This window comes from Mustela erminea, chromosome 9 (genome assembly GCF_009829155.1).
Source record: "Mustela erminea isolate mMusErm1 chromosome 9, mMusErm1.Pri, whole genome shotgun sequence".
Taxonomy (NCBI): Eukaryota; Metazoa; Chordata; class Mammalia; order Carnivora; family Mustelidae; genus Mustela; species Mustela erminea.
This window is the reverse complement of record NC_045622.1, coordinates 29,432,006-29,445,589: the sequence shown is the minus strand read 5'-3', so window position 1 is coordinate 29,445,589 and position 13,584 is coordinate 29,432,006. Positions and strand designations below refer to the sequence as shown.

The following is a 13,584-nucleotide window of genomic DNA, read 5'->3' as shown; positions in this document are numbered from 1 at the left end:
AAGTCAGAAAGAGATAAACACCATATGATTTCACTAATATGTGGAATTTAAGAAAACCAACAAAGAAAAAAGAGATAAACGAAGAAACAGACTCTTAACTATACAGAACATGGTTACCAGAGGGGAGGTGGAGCAGGTATGGATGAAGTAAGAGAAGGGGACTAAATGTACACTTATCCAGGGGCTCCTGGGTACCTCAGATGGTTAAGTGTCTGCCTTTGGCTCAGATCATGATCACCAAGTCCTGGAATGGAGCCCCACATCCTGGGATGGGCTCCTGGCTCTTCAGGGAGTCTGCCTCTCCCCCCCTGCTCATTCTCTCTCTGTGTCCCTCTCTCTCTTTCTCTCTCTCTCTCTTTCTGTCTCAAATGAATAGATAAAATCTTTGGGGGAAAAAAAGAGTACACTTATCATGATGAGCACTGAGTAATGAACAGAATTGGTGAATACTGTATTGTACACCTGAAACTAATACAAAACTGTATGCTAACTATACTGGAATTTAAAAAACAGATCCCTTTCGGCGTCTAAAGCTGTACAACTGAATCTTCCCCATAGATGCAGGGTTTTGAGAAGGCCAGGGTCAGCCTTCTCACTGTAGCTCAAGAAGAACGATGTCTGTGCTGGAAAGGAAGGGAGGGAGAAGGGGGAGGGGGAGGGCTGAGAGTCCTGGAGACCAAAGGACCATTTACAGTTTGTTATGGGGAAATGAGAATGTTCAAAATCCAAAGCTGACCAGAGGCCTCCTGATAAAGGAGAAGAGCTTAAAGGTTTCCTCTCCTTTCTCTCTCTGGGCCACGAGCTCAACCACCCAAAACAACACACGCACACACATCCAGTGAAAGCCATTGCAGGGACAAGTCATGTGTGCCTGTCAGAGGTTCGGGGGCCCTGGGGAATTCACCCCAACTGCTCTATGCTCTCAACTCCCCCACTCTGGTGAGGGACGGGCTGCAATAACAGGTGAGCACATGCAGCGTGTGGTAGGTGGGGAGAGTCTTCCTGGACCAGGACTTCCACATCAAAAGGGGGCCTCAACAACTAGACAACGAAGCCCAGCCCTGGATCACAGATAGGCAGAGAGCAGCTCAGCTGCTTTCTGTTACCTCTCTGGGGTGGTTGGTGAGCTGAGGAGGAAGGGTGGTCAGAAAAGGAAGTACCATTATAAACCAGGGGAAGGCCAAAACTCCTGCTGAAAGAGAGGCCTGCAGAGGCAGAGGGAACCCACAAGGGGAACAATTAACTGATAAGAGTAAACTAATTGCTATTCATATTAAATTAGGGCACAGGTGATTTGGAGAAAGCCTACAGACCCTCCCAGATGTTTTTGGGGTTTTGCATTGCAGATGATGGTTTTATGGAATCCTTCTGGGAGTCAGATTACAGGAGCTGGGCCAGGAACAGAGCAGGGACAGGGCTCCCATCCTGTTTAACTACACAATAAACACATAACAGCTTGTCCCAGAGGACAGACTCAGACTCTGCATACTAAACATTTTGGTGGTAGGCTTTGGGGGCCTTTAAGAAGAGGGGCTCACTTACTCCTGGCAAGGAAGAGGGGGAAGAGGAAGAGCAATCGTTCAGGGAGATTCAGGGGCTGCTCCAGATGTTTGGAACAAGGGCTTAAATCGTGGGTTGCACTAAATCCAGATGTGGAAGGGTTTCCACAGATCTGCAGAGGCCAAGCAGGAGAACAGAGAAGAGAGTAGAAGGCAATCATAACAGCCCCAACCAGCCTGTGGAATCTGGAGTGTGTGTGTGTGTGTGCACATATATGTCTATCTGTGTGGCTTTTCAGGTATGCACATCTGCATACATGCATAAACGCACTCCAGGAATAGAAGAGTTGTGCATGTCTGCATGTGTATCTGCCTCTGTGTGAACATTTTGTATCTATATAGCTGTTTGTGTATTTATATGTGTTCACGCACTTGGGGTATTGCCAAAACTTCCCACTGAAACTAATGGCAGGCTGTTTTCTCTTCACTGAGGCTTATCATGCTAATTTTAATCCCACATTATTGTTTTAAGTTGGCTCTAAAAATTAATATTAAAAAATTCTGTAAACAGAGCCTGGGGCTAAATTGCAAGACAGGTCCCTAGAAAGGGGTTTTATTATCACTATTGTTCTTATAACAATAGTGAGGTTCGTGAAGCTCGCCACCCATCCTGTTCCATCTGGTTAGCCTCCCCTTAGCGAAAGGGAGAGCAGCTGAGAACACCTGCAGACAGTGTCCAACTGGCTACAGCCCGTCAGGACCAGACGGGACCGATGACCATTTAGTCTAACACCTGGTTTTATTACTGAAAAGAATGGCTGTGAAGGACTGACTACCCAGTCACCCAGGTAGTGTCTTCACAGTCAGCCTGAAGCTCTTCATTGCCTGAGCTGTGCCCTGTTCTGGGGGAATTGATGGCAAAAATGGATGTCACCCCTGTCATAGCCTCACACAGTCCACACACTGCTGATCCTGATATCCTCTGTGGGCTTCAGTCTCCTTATTTATAAAATGATGGGGCTAGAACCAGCAACTCTAAAAGGGCATTTCTACCCTACTATTTGGTGATTGTATATCCAGGACCAGCGGCTTTAACTAGGGAGATGGGCAGTTTGTACTCCATGCAAACTCATGGCCACGTCCCTCCTCTGCACTCTCTTGATCTTCCCTTTCCTGCTCCAGTTGGTGCGGTGGGGAAGTAGAATGTGAGGACAAGGAAAACTTGATCTCTGAAAAGTTTCTCTTAGCAGAGTCTAAGGTGCAAGGGTTATTAAAATAGGGGAAAGAGAAAATAGAGTAGGGGTTGCTGTAATTCGTACATCATTAAGAGAATGAAGAAATGATCCTGTGTTATAGCAGAAGGTACTCAGGTTAGATGTGGAAGAACTTCCTTGACAGCAAGGAGAGCTGTTAGACAGTTAAGGAAGAAAGAATAGGAGGGAATAAAAGAGTGGGACAGCTTCTCAGAATCAGCCCAGCGTACATAGAAAAACTGCCCGGTGGTACTACTTTGACTCAGCAATGCCGGACAGTGGGTCTAGGGATGGTGGAAGGAAGAAGGCATCAGACCTTGTGGGAGAGTTAGAGTTCCTAAAAAACACTGACGTCCTCTGGCCCTGCTGTGACTAGAACCCCAGCTACAGGAACTGGCCTCTGCTGGGGCTGTGAAGAGAAAACAGGGTGGCCCTGACTACAGGTGTCCAGGAAGACGACAAGCCTGGCTGTACAAAACCTTTAAAACATTTATGAGGATAGCTTCTAAGTCTCTGGCAACTTGACACAAGAGCACTTGGAAGTATCTCCATAGCTAGCTACCTGCCATGGCTATATCTGTACCCCATACATACATGCACACACATGTGCCTATGCAAGGACTCCCTGGTTACACACACCCCCAGCCCACCCAGGCTGCCTTTCCACACAGGCAGGAAAACATGCAGGGGCATCTTTGCCCAGGGAGCCCTGGGAAATTACTGGATAGCCTACTAGCCCCCTTCTCTCCATCTCTGCTCCTTCCTTCCCAGCTCCCTCTCTACCCCACGCATTGCCTCCCTGCTGTCTGTTTGGAATGTCCAGGGCACTGTGGGAGGGGGAGAGGAGGCTAACCCTCAGCAGCTGGACATGCCCTTCGACAAGGCAGCAATGCCGACAGATGGGGCCATTCTGTTGGCTGGTACCTGAGGACTCCCATCTCTACCACACATAGCCCTGTATCCAGGCAGGTAACACCCACCCCCACCAGCTATCTCCTACTCCTGGGTGCCTGAAGCCGAGCAGGGAGCCGCACCCTCCCCACTCCCCAGCTCTGCCTCCCGGTCCCAGAGAACCGCCCCCCAACTGCCCAGCCCGGAAACAATCACCCTTTGAGAAAGGCTGCCAAGCTGGGCGCCAGGAACAGCCAGGATGGAGGCGGGGTGGGATGGGGGTGCAGGCAACGGGCCGGGAGAGCTTTAACTCTAGAGAGTCGAGGCCCGGTGTGGCTCGCCACCCCCCCCAACCCCGCCCTCGCAGCCCCTGCTCTAGCGCCTCAAACCCGAGCCGCCCAGTCTAAGAAGGGCTTATGTGTAGGGGGCGGGGGGGCGATACCAATCACGGGGGGGGGCGCCACCTCCTCCTCGCGCCCCCCGCCTCGGCTGGCGAGGTTGGTACCGCCCATTAGCGGCGCGGGTCCCGCCGGCAGCTAGCGCGCGCTCGGGGGCGAGGGCGGGGAGAGTGGGGGCGGGGAGCGAGGGGTGGGGGCGGGGCGGCAGGCGCTGTCAGAGCCGCGGCTGCACCGGCGCATCCGCTGCCGCCGAGGGGACTCCGCGCCCGCCGGGTCGGCTCGGCTCCGGCCGCCCCGCGCCTCCCCCCTCGCCGCCCCCCGGGCCTGCCCCCCTTGCTTCCCCCACCCCGTCCCCTGTGCCTCCCCCGCCCCTACTCCCCCACCCCCCGTCTCCCAGCCTGCGCCCTCCCGCGCGCTCCCAGGCTCCGGCTGCAGCCTCTCTGAGCCCAGGAGCCGGGCCGGGGCGGCGGGCGGGCGGGCGCGCGGACCCCGCGGCTATGAAGTGGCCCCCAGGGGCCCGGAGCCCGAGAGCCCCCGGGGAGGGAGGTGCGCGCGGCCCAGGGCAGCAGCCGAGGGGCGCCGGGGCCGGCGCATAGGGGCCGCCGCCCGCCATGGACCGCGCCGGGGACGATCCGGACTCGCCACCGCAGGTCAGTGCCCCCGCGCCCCCCGCGCGCTGCCACAGCGCAAAGAGTCCCATTATGCGTCCCCATCAGTACCCACGCCATGTCCTCCCGTGCGCGCGTGTGTGTGTGTCTGTGTGTGTGTGTGTGTGTGTGTGTGTGTGCGCGCGCGCGCGCGCAGCGGGGGCAGCTGGAAAGGGGCCGGGAACCGGGCCGGGGCCGGGAGGCGCAGCCGCCGAGGGGCTGCGAAACAAAACCCCGTTGGTGCCTGCCCTCCTCCGGCCGGCCTTAAGGGGAAAGAGAGCTGGTTCTCGGCAGCTTGCAACAACTGGCCCAGGCTCTGAGCTCTTGCGCCCCTTTCCACCTCAGCAGGTGGTTCCTTGTCTCGCGGAAGAGTCAGGGGTAGCACACCCGCCGCACCCCTGCTCCCCAGCAGCCATTCCCAGTCGCTCTATAGCCGCAGGTATTGGCAAGTTAACTCTCTTCGGGGAACCCAGCCTCTGCCACTCTACTGGGGAGTCTGAGGGGCTAGAAGGTGGTAAGTGTGGCAAAGGGCTCTTGGGCCCATCGGTGTAGCCAGGAAGGAGGCATGACCAAGTTCACCACCCACCCCGGTGCACCTGACATCCTGATTGCTCTGAAGTCAGAGCGTTAAACTTTAGAAAAGGAAGCTGAGAGGTGAGGCAGAATAGAAGAAAGGAGAAAGCCATAAGATCTCACAGTGCCAGAGAAAGGAGGTGACAGCCTGGTACCAGGCAGCTTAGGTCAAGAGACACCCCTTCCCCCACACACATATGAATACATAAGCAATCTTGACTAGCCTCCCCTTCCCCTACCTCCACCCAGCCAGGCCTACCATCAGCCATGAACTAGTCTGATGAATTCTTGTAGAAGCTGGAGCTAAAGGATTCCAGGGATTTCCAATTCACAGGACTCTGAAGGGGACCTCTGCTGACAGTTACTAGCCCTATGCTGGTGGGGCAGCTCTATCTGGATAGAGGAAGCATTGGGACTCGGTTGGATTCCGTGGCTTGCACTGTAAAAGGATTGGGTGTGAATGTCCTAGTGCGTAATAGCACTGTGAAGTTATTATGTGTTTCTGTGGAAATGGAAAGCACACAGCTTCTTAAGTTGGGGGTTATGGGGGTGTGTGGCTTCACAGGACTGATGCTCTAGTGTTTTCTAAGATTTGTCTTCTGTGCCCCATGTCACTCTACCTCTGCCAATAGCCACCACAGAGATTGAGACATTTCCTCCCAGAACTTGATTAACTGGTGACCATTATTACTGGACCAAACAACAAGTTCCCCGTCTATATGGAATAAAGACCCTTCCCATGAGACCCTCAAAGAAACTGTCCACTCTGCCAAGTCTGTGTCCAGCACACCCAAAGGTTCTGGAGTTGCATGCCATTTCCCTCTGCCCCTTTTGGTGGGAACAAGAAAGCTTGCCAAGGTTAATGGAATAGGGAGGGTAAATGAATTTGTGCCTCATTCAGCCCAGGAACCATGTGGTTTGCTGTGCCCTTTTCTCTACCTGATCCTAGGTGCTTGGAAATCACTCTGTTTTCAGGCATGTTGGAAGTTCATATCTGCTGGATTGAATATATGCATATAGGTTTCCGGGTGAGCAGGCACTAACTGGTCCACCTGAAGCGTGGGGCAGGTAAATCACTGAGGTGGGACAGCTCCAACGACAGGATTGGAGCCTGCAGCAGAGACCAGGGGCTCCAGAGGAGCATGGGGGGAGGAGGGGGTAGCTCAGTTCCTTTTCTCTGGCATCTGGATAGACCTGGATTTACCCACAGTAGTTTGAGGGGTGAGGGGAACAAGTCAGCTGTACTTCTTGTTGTGAAGCATAAGGTGAGGAGGTAGGACAGGAGCTTTGCAAGTGTGAGGAGTGCAAGAGGATGAGCTGATTGGGAGTTGGGCTCAAAGATAGGGGAGATCGTTGGTTCAATTTGGCTAGAAAAGAGGAATGAGCAGGCCTTAGAGATGCCCGAGAGCTCCTGTCTGCTGACACTGGAAGAGAAGCTAGGCAGGGCTCAGGAAGAGAAGGAATCTGAGAGTCTGAGGCAGGCAGTGGAGCCAGCCTGAGACAACAGACAAAGACACAGAGGCGTGCTCACAGAACGATGGGGTGGGGGGCCCAGAGGCAGAGCTGTGGCTTGCCCAGTGGTGCTGTTGGGGCCAGTCCAGGGCCCTCCCAAGCTCCACAGTACCAGCAGTCATCCACCAGGGCAGAGTGGAGGGGTCCTTAGAGGAGCTGTCGGACAGTCTCCTGAGGAAGGCCCTTTCCAGGCCTCGGATGAATGCAAGGGAAGGTTCAGAGGGATGCTTAAAGGCAAAAGAGGGCTGGCTGTTGGATCAGTGTCTTCAGGAAGACTTTCTTGCCCAGGCTCACCCCCCAGTGCTGAGGGCTTCCCCCATCTCCTGGCCCCTGCCCCACTACCCCTCCTCATACTGGGATGCATGGAGTGGGGAAGGGTGTGGACTCTGGAGAGACTGGCTCTGGGAAGAAAGAAAAGAAAAGCCTCTTTCATGATGCCCCAGGCCCAGACAAGACATTTGGAGACCCTGCAGAAGAGCATTGGGGGCTGGAGGGGTGGGGTATGGAAGTAGTGCAGTGCAGGGCACAGGCTCTCGGCCAGTTCTGGGGGGCCCTCCTTGACCAGTTTAGTGGACTTTGGGAAAAACTGAGCCCTCTAAGCCCTGGTTTCCTAAAAACCTAACCTGAGGAAGCCTCATCCCACCAGGCTGTTTTTAGGTGAAGTGCCAGATAAATGTTAATTTATGTACTTATTTTATATACCCTCCCCCACATTCTTCCAGGATTTGGATGGCTACAGAATTTGGAGTAGCAATTCTCGGGCCAACCATGGAACCAATTACACTGGGATGGTTATAGTCTCTCCATCTCCCACGCCACTCCACCCCATCTGCTTTGCCACTCCTCCAGACTCTAGGCCTTCCCCAGGCCCACCTGGGATGTGCCTCTGTTGCTTGGACACTCTCATGTCTTCTTGGAACAACAGCAACTGCAGTGTTTTCATGTCTAATTAGTGGTCAGTGTAATTGTTCCAATTCATCAGCTAGTGATTTCATAAAACAATTTATGCAACTTAGAAGAACTGTAGCTCTGTGACCTCTTATTATCCATGGTGAAAAATGACAAGGTGGACAGATGTCACTCAAAATTCCTTTCACTTCCATAGATGTTGACTGAGCACCTACTGTGTTCTAGGCCTTGGGCCAGTGCTGGGAACATAAGGCATCAAATAATCCAAAATCAGGAGTTTTTATTTAGCTTTTGGAAGGGTTATGTGGGTTGCTTTTTTTTTTTTTTTTTTTTTTTTTTTTTTTGCAGCTACAGCAAATTTACTTTTCTAATGAGGTTCAGCTCCAGCCAATATTAAAATGAGTCTGCGCTCCCTGCACACACCAGCTGACAGCAGGGCAGGCAGCCTCCCAGCCAAGTGGCTGGCAGGGATTAGGGCTTTGCCACCAATAAGCCCAAAAGTGGAGAGTTTCAGTCTGGATCACCAAGAGTTGACTGGATTTAGGGATAAACCTTGCCCACGGGGCTACATATCTCACAAAATATTAGAGGCATGGGCAGGGCTTCTTCTTGTATGTGTGAACTGTAAGCTGTTCTTATCTCTTTATGATGGGAAGAAGGCTGGAAGGAGCAGAGATAAAGCAGCATGGTCTGGATTATTTGGAGTGGAAATATAGGACCGGACCTGAGGTTGGGAGCCTGGTTCAGCCAGTCCTCCCTGACTGGCTAGGTGTGGCTGAGCTCATCCTTTCTCCCTCCTTCTGCTTCTCTCCATCTTGCTTTTTTCCTTATGAGGCAGTTAGGCAATTGGGCCTCTGAGGCCATGAGTCTCTTTAGGCTCAAGATCCTGGGCTATTCATCTGACCATCATTCAAAAACCTCTATAGCCCAACGCTAGATGTGGGGTGAGCTGCTTTCCCTCCCATGGTGAGCAGTCTTCCATTCACACCAGCCATATTTTGAGAGCCAATGGCAACCATATTGGACAGCACAGATACAGAACATTCTGAGCATCACAAAAAGTTCTACTGAAAGTGCCATTCTAGACTCGACATGGATGGTTTTAGCAAGGTGGCTAAGAGAATGGGGTTCTGGAACCTGACTGGCTAAACTCAAATATGGCTTTGCTACTTAATAACCGTGTAGTCTTGGGACATTACTTATTCTCTTGGTGCCTCGGATTTCTTATCTCTAAAATGGGTATAATCCCAGGGTGTTTATGAGGAGAGAATGAGTCATTACGGTTAATCATGATAATCACTCGGAGAATGCAATATTAAGTGCTTTGCCTAGCAATTTCTATTATTCATTTATTTAACAATTCACTTAACAAACACTTAATGAACAACACACTTTATGCCAGCGTGATGCCAGGTGCTGGGGCTGTCAGTCATAAGCCTGTGATCTTGCTCCCTGAACCTCAGTTTCCTCACCTGTGATGGGAATGTGCCAGATAGTAACCCCTCACCACTGCCCCGATGAGATGCACTGAGATGAGTAATGTCTTCCTTTGCCCATGATACTTCTGTATAAACAGGGCTAACATTTCTGGAAGTGGATACAACTTAAGTTCTCTTTTTATTGGAACCACTCTCACCAAAAAAAAAAAAAAAAAAAAAAAAAAGCATTTCCTAAGCCTCCATAAGTTCGAAATAAAAGGGGCAAATGCATCTTGTTGAGTGGGGAAAGAACCAACTGGCGGTGGGGGTGGGGGGTGGCTCTTGCCTGGGCTCACCCCCTCCCTGGTCTGGAGGGAAGGAAAGCTAGGAGGCCGCTGCCCTGGGCTCAACAGTGGAAAGAGGCCAGGAGGGAGCAAGGCCCTTGGCTGGACAGGATTTAAAAATCAGCTGGCCGACCCAGTGACTCGCCACAGCTCTGTCAGCAGCTCACTGTGTGACAGAATCTTGTAGAACCTCATCTTCCTCATCTAAAATATGAGGAGTGTGAACCATGTGAACATTGCCCCCCCGAATTATACCACTTACCTTGGTAAAGGAAATGTGTCTGAGAAGCAAGAATTTGCCATGTGTAGCCACAAACTATTGGATGAACACTGAAGACTATCTGGGCTATAAGGCTTTACACAGAATTTAGATTCTGTGACTCTGGGTTACAGAGTCCATCTGTAACTAACTCCATCTGCATCTAACTCCATCACTTGTTGATTCCTTCTTTTTATAGGTAAGAAAACCAATGCCCAGAGAGGTTCCCAGGCCTATCTCAGGTCACACAGCACTGTCGTGCCTTTTCCTAGACTCTGACCTCAGTCTCCCACCTCCCTACTTTTCCCTTTCTGTTAGGCTGCCTGTCCTTTTGGCAGGACAGAGATGCACAACAGGGAATCAGGAGTTGCCTCACCTGGGGCGTGGGGTAAGAGGCTGACACTTGAACCCCAGCTCCTTTCATCCAGTCTGGGGCAAGTCTTCTCTCCCCTTCTCTGACAACTGGCCCAAGAAGACGAACTTAAACTATCTCTGACAGGACCCCAGGGAAGGTCAGATCCTTCCGGCCACCGGCAATGTGTTAAAAATACATAGAAAACTTTAATTAAATCAGTGAATCATTAACCTGCTACTGTATGTCCATGTACACTCTGACCAAAATAATAAGTTCAGCCTGGAAATCATCAGTCTGAGAGAGCCATCAGGGGCCCTCCGTGGCTTGACACTGAGGTTCTGGGGCCACCTGGCTCCAGCTCAACCCAGACCCGAAGCTTCTGGGTCCCTAATGGCTGATTGGGGGTGTCCTGTGGGATGTGTTCTGAAGCCTAAGGATATCCAGGCATCTTTCTCAGCCCACCTCCCCATCACCAGCATCCTGATGCCCTTAGAGATAGATAAGTGCTGACTTCTGGAGATGTTAGCACCCTGTCCCCTGGAAGGTGTAGTTAATAGGATTATACAGCCAGGGTGAGCAGACCACATGAAGCTTTTCAAGGAGACGCCTCTTCTTTGTGGCCATCCTGGGCACATATTTATTTCTCCCACTCACTACTTCGTGCTCTCTTCTCCTCTACCCGCTTCATGCACAGAACACAGACCAGGAAGGACCACCCTAGGTGCAATGGCAATGGCCAGCCAGCACTCCCCCAGGGGCTGCAGAATCCTTACTCCAGGGCAGCAGCTTTCTCCCCCGCCCCCCCCGCCCCAGCCTGCTTAAGTGAATGTAAAGCCTCTGGGCAAGTTATTTTCTTTTTCCATCAAAGCTTCTGAACTTAAGCTGAAGTGTTACTAGCCTAACTCCATCATTTGTCGATACCAACTTCTTCTCCCACTCATAAATCTCTCTCTGTCTCTCTGGAAACAAATGCCCCAGCTTCTCTGTCCCTCCCCAAGCCCCATGACTGGGCAACACAGCAGGCTGCTCTATGTGTGAGTGCGTGCACATGTGCATGTGTGTATGCATTCATGTGTGCACACACTCCTCCACCACACCTCACTCGGTCGTAGCAGCACCTTTGGAACCTCTGTAGGGTTCTCTGTGCATGTTTCCTCACGGCAGCACTCCCCCGTGACAGCCACCAGGCAGGTGCACCCAGCAGCCCCACTTGGGACTAAAACGAAGGGGCCCATTCCAGCCCTGCTGCCAGGAAAGCCCTCTGACCCACCATCCCCTCTCCCTGCCTAGTATGCAGGCCCTAAGGGATGTGTCATTGTTGGCAGATCTAACCAGACCTTCTGGACAACCAGTTCTTTTTGGTGTGAGCAGTAAAACAAGAAACACATGAAAATAACGTGAAAATTACCAGCTGAGCCATTTCTCCGTGTTCAGCAGTATTAAGTACATTCATATTGACATGCAGCCGTCTATCTCCATAACTTTTTCATCTTGCAAATTGGAAAGTATATTCGTTAAACAGCAGCTCTCCACTTCTCCTTCCCTCAGCCCCGGTAAGCACTGTTCTACCTTCTGTTTCTGAGTTGACTCCTTCCAATAAATCAGGTAAATGGCGTCGTACAGTATCTGCTCTTCTGTGATTGGCGTCTTTCATTTAGCGTAGTGTCCTCTAGGCTCATCCGTATTGCAGTGTCGCTCAGGATCCCTTCCTTTCTCAGGCGGAGTACTACATTGCACATGTACACTGCATTTTGTTTATCTGGTCAGACAATTGGCCAGTTCTTTGGTGCCAGGCCATGGAGCAAGAAGTGCTTGATAGTTCTCCCCACTTGACCTTCCCATTCAGTGGGTGTCTCAGTATAAGGGCCCAGCAGAGACCTCTGTGCTCTGAGTTAACCTACGTGACAAGCATAATAGGAGCACAGAGAGGAGAGAGACCCATTTTATTTGAAAAGAAGGGTGTATTTTTTGGACCTCTGGTTGCTCCCTTAACTGCCCAGTGCTGATGGAGCCTCCTCAGTGCCCAGCCCCTGTGAGGCATTCCCCAGGAGAAATGTACCTGGCCCAGTCCTGGAAGGTCAAGTGGGGAACTGTTCCTTGAGGAACAGTATGGAGAAAAACATTCCAGGCAGAGGTACCTTCCAGGGAGGTAAGGTCAACACCCTGTCCCAGACCCCTCCCTACCTGCCACCTTCTCAGGACCCTGAGAAAGAAATCTGTCCTGTGCTCTCCAGAGCTCTTCCTTGGGGGCAGGAGCCCTTGGTGATCCCAGAGAGCCCCTGTGTATGTGGCAAGCCTGCCTTACCACCTGCCTTTGCATTGTGCAGGCTCCTTCTTGGTGATCTGTAGCCCCCCTGCTGCTAGCTGTATAACATACAGCCTGTAAAACACAGAGATAGTGTCAGCATAATCTACCGTCTGGGGGACTGAGATTTAGGGATCCTCCATTCATCACACTCATGCCAGCCTGCCCATGGTGGGGAGGGCACACACTGCCCACTCGAGACTCACAGGCCTGCTGAGGCTGGGCTCACCACACTCCCCCCTCCACCTTCAATGCCTTCCCTTAACTAGTCTCCACCCAGGCAATAGGGTGAGCTAATGCCAGGAGGGATCGAAGGGATATGGCAGAAGTAACAGAGGAAATTGGGCAGCCTCCAAGGGGGGAGATGAAGCTTTCCAGGAACCTGGCCTGCTTCCAGGGGAGGGGAGAAAGGGCAGGGATGACAGGCCTCAGGGGTCAATAGCACCAGCCCCTTGCTGGCGGTCAACTCTCAGCCCCAAGGCTGCTAGAGTCTCCATGTCCTGACATCTCTGGAGACAGAAGAGAAGAAGGGGCATCTGACCTGAAATCCCCAGTCCTTCCCTGAGCGTGTGTCTCCGAGAGTCGGGCAGAGACCTGGGCTGACATCGTGGGGGGAGGAGGGCAACACAGGGAAGTGTCCCAACACCAGGGCAGGCCCGGCTGTCTACTCCTGGCACAGCCTTTCAGTTCTGTGCTCGGCTTCTGAATCTGTAAAAAAGGAACAAAGAAAGCACTGCCTTCCCAAGGGAGCTGTACTGAGAGACGATGCTGGGCAGCTGTATATGAAAGAGCTTGGTAAACTACGAAGAGCCTGCGAGAGGGGTCAGAACAAGGCCCGAGTGCTGGGTTTCCTAGGCATGGCCTCTCCCCAGGGCCAGTCTGCCTTCTCCAGGCCACAGCAGGCAGGCGCCTCTCTTTATCATCCTGCTGTGTGCCCGTGTGCCTGCTTTCTGTGGGGGCCATTCTCAGCACAGCCTCATCCTTAGAGGGAGGAATCTGCTAGAAACACTGTCCCAGAGGCCGATTGTGCTGACCGGAGAGGAAGGAACTGAGATGCCCCCTCTCTCTTCCCTTCTCTTTTAGGCACTTGGATTTAGCTGAATCTTAAAACAAGTTGTAATTACTATTTTACATTACATTATCTAACATTTTTAGTACTCATCGTTTATAGGCCTCACGCTGGATGTTTTCCATGGTTCCCTCACTTGATCCCAAAAATAG

At 52.0% G+C, this 13,584-nt stretch overlaps 1 protein-coding gene across 2 annotated transcripts in view; it reads left to right on the top strand.

Moving 5' to 3' along the window:
* Window positions 1-4,544: 4,544 nt before the first annotated feature.
* Window positions 4,545-13,584, top strand: part of B3GAT1 (beta-1,3-glucuronyltransferase 1) — a 29,895-nt gene continuing 20,855 nt past the window's right edge. The window contains exon 1 of one of the 2 annotated variants that reach the window (XM_032358285.1): window positions 4,545-4,691. The gene's annotated coding sequence lies outside the window, so the exon portion shown is untranslated. The remainder of the gene's footprint in view (window positions 4,692-13,584) is intronic. The other variant, XM_032358284.1, reaches the window with a different exon arrangement.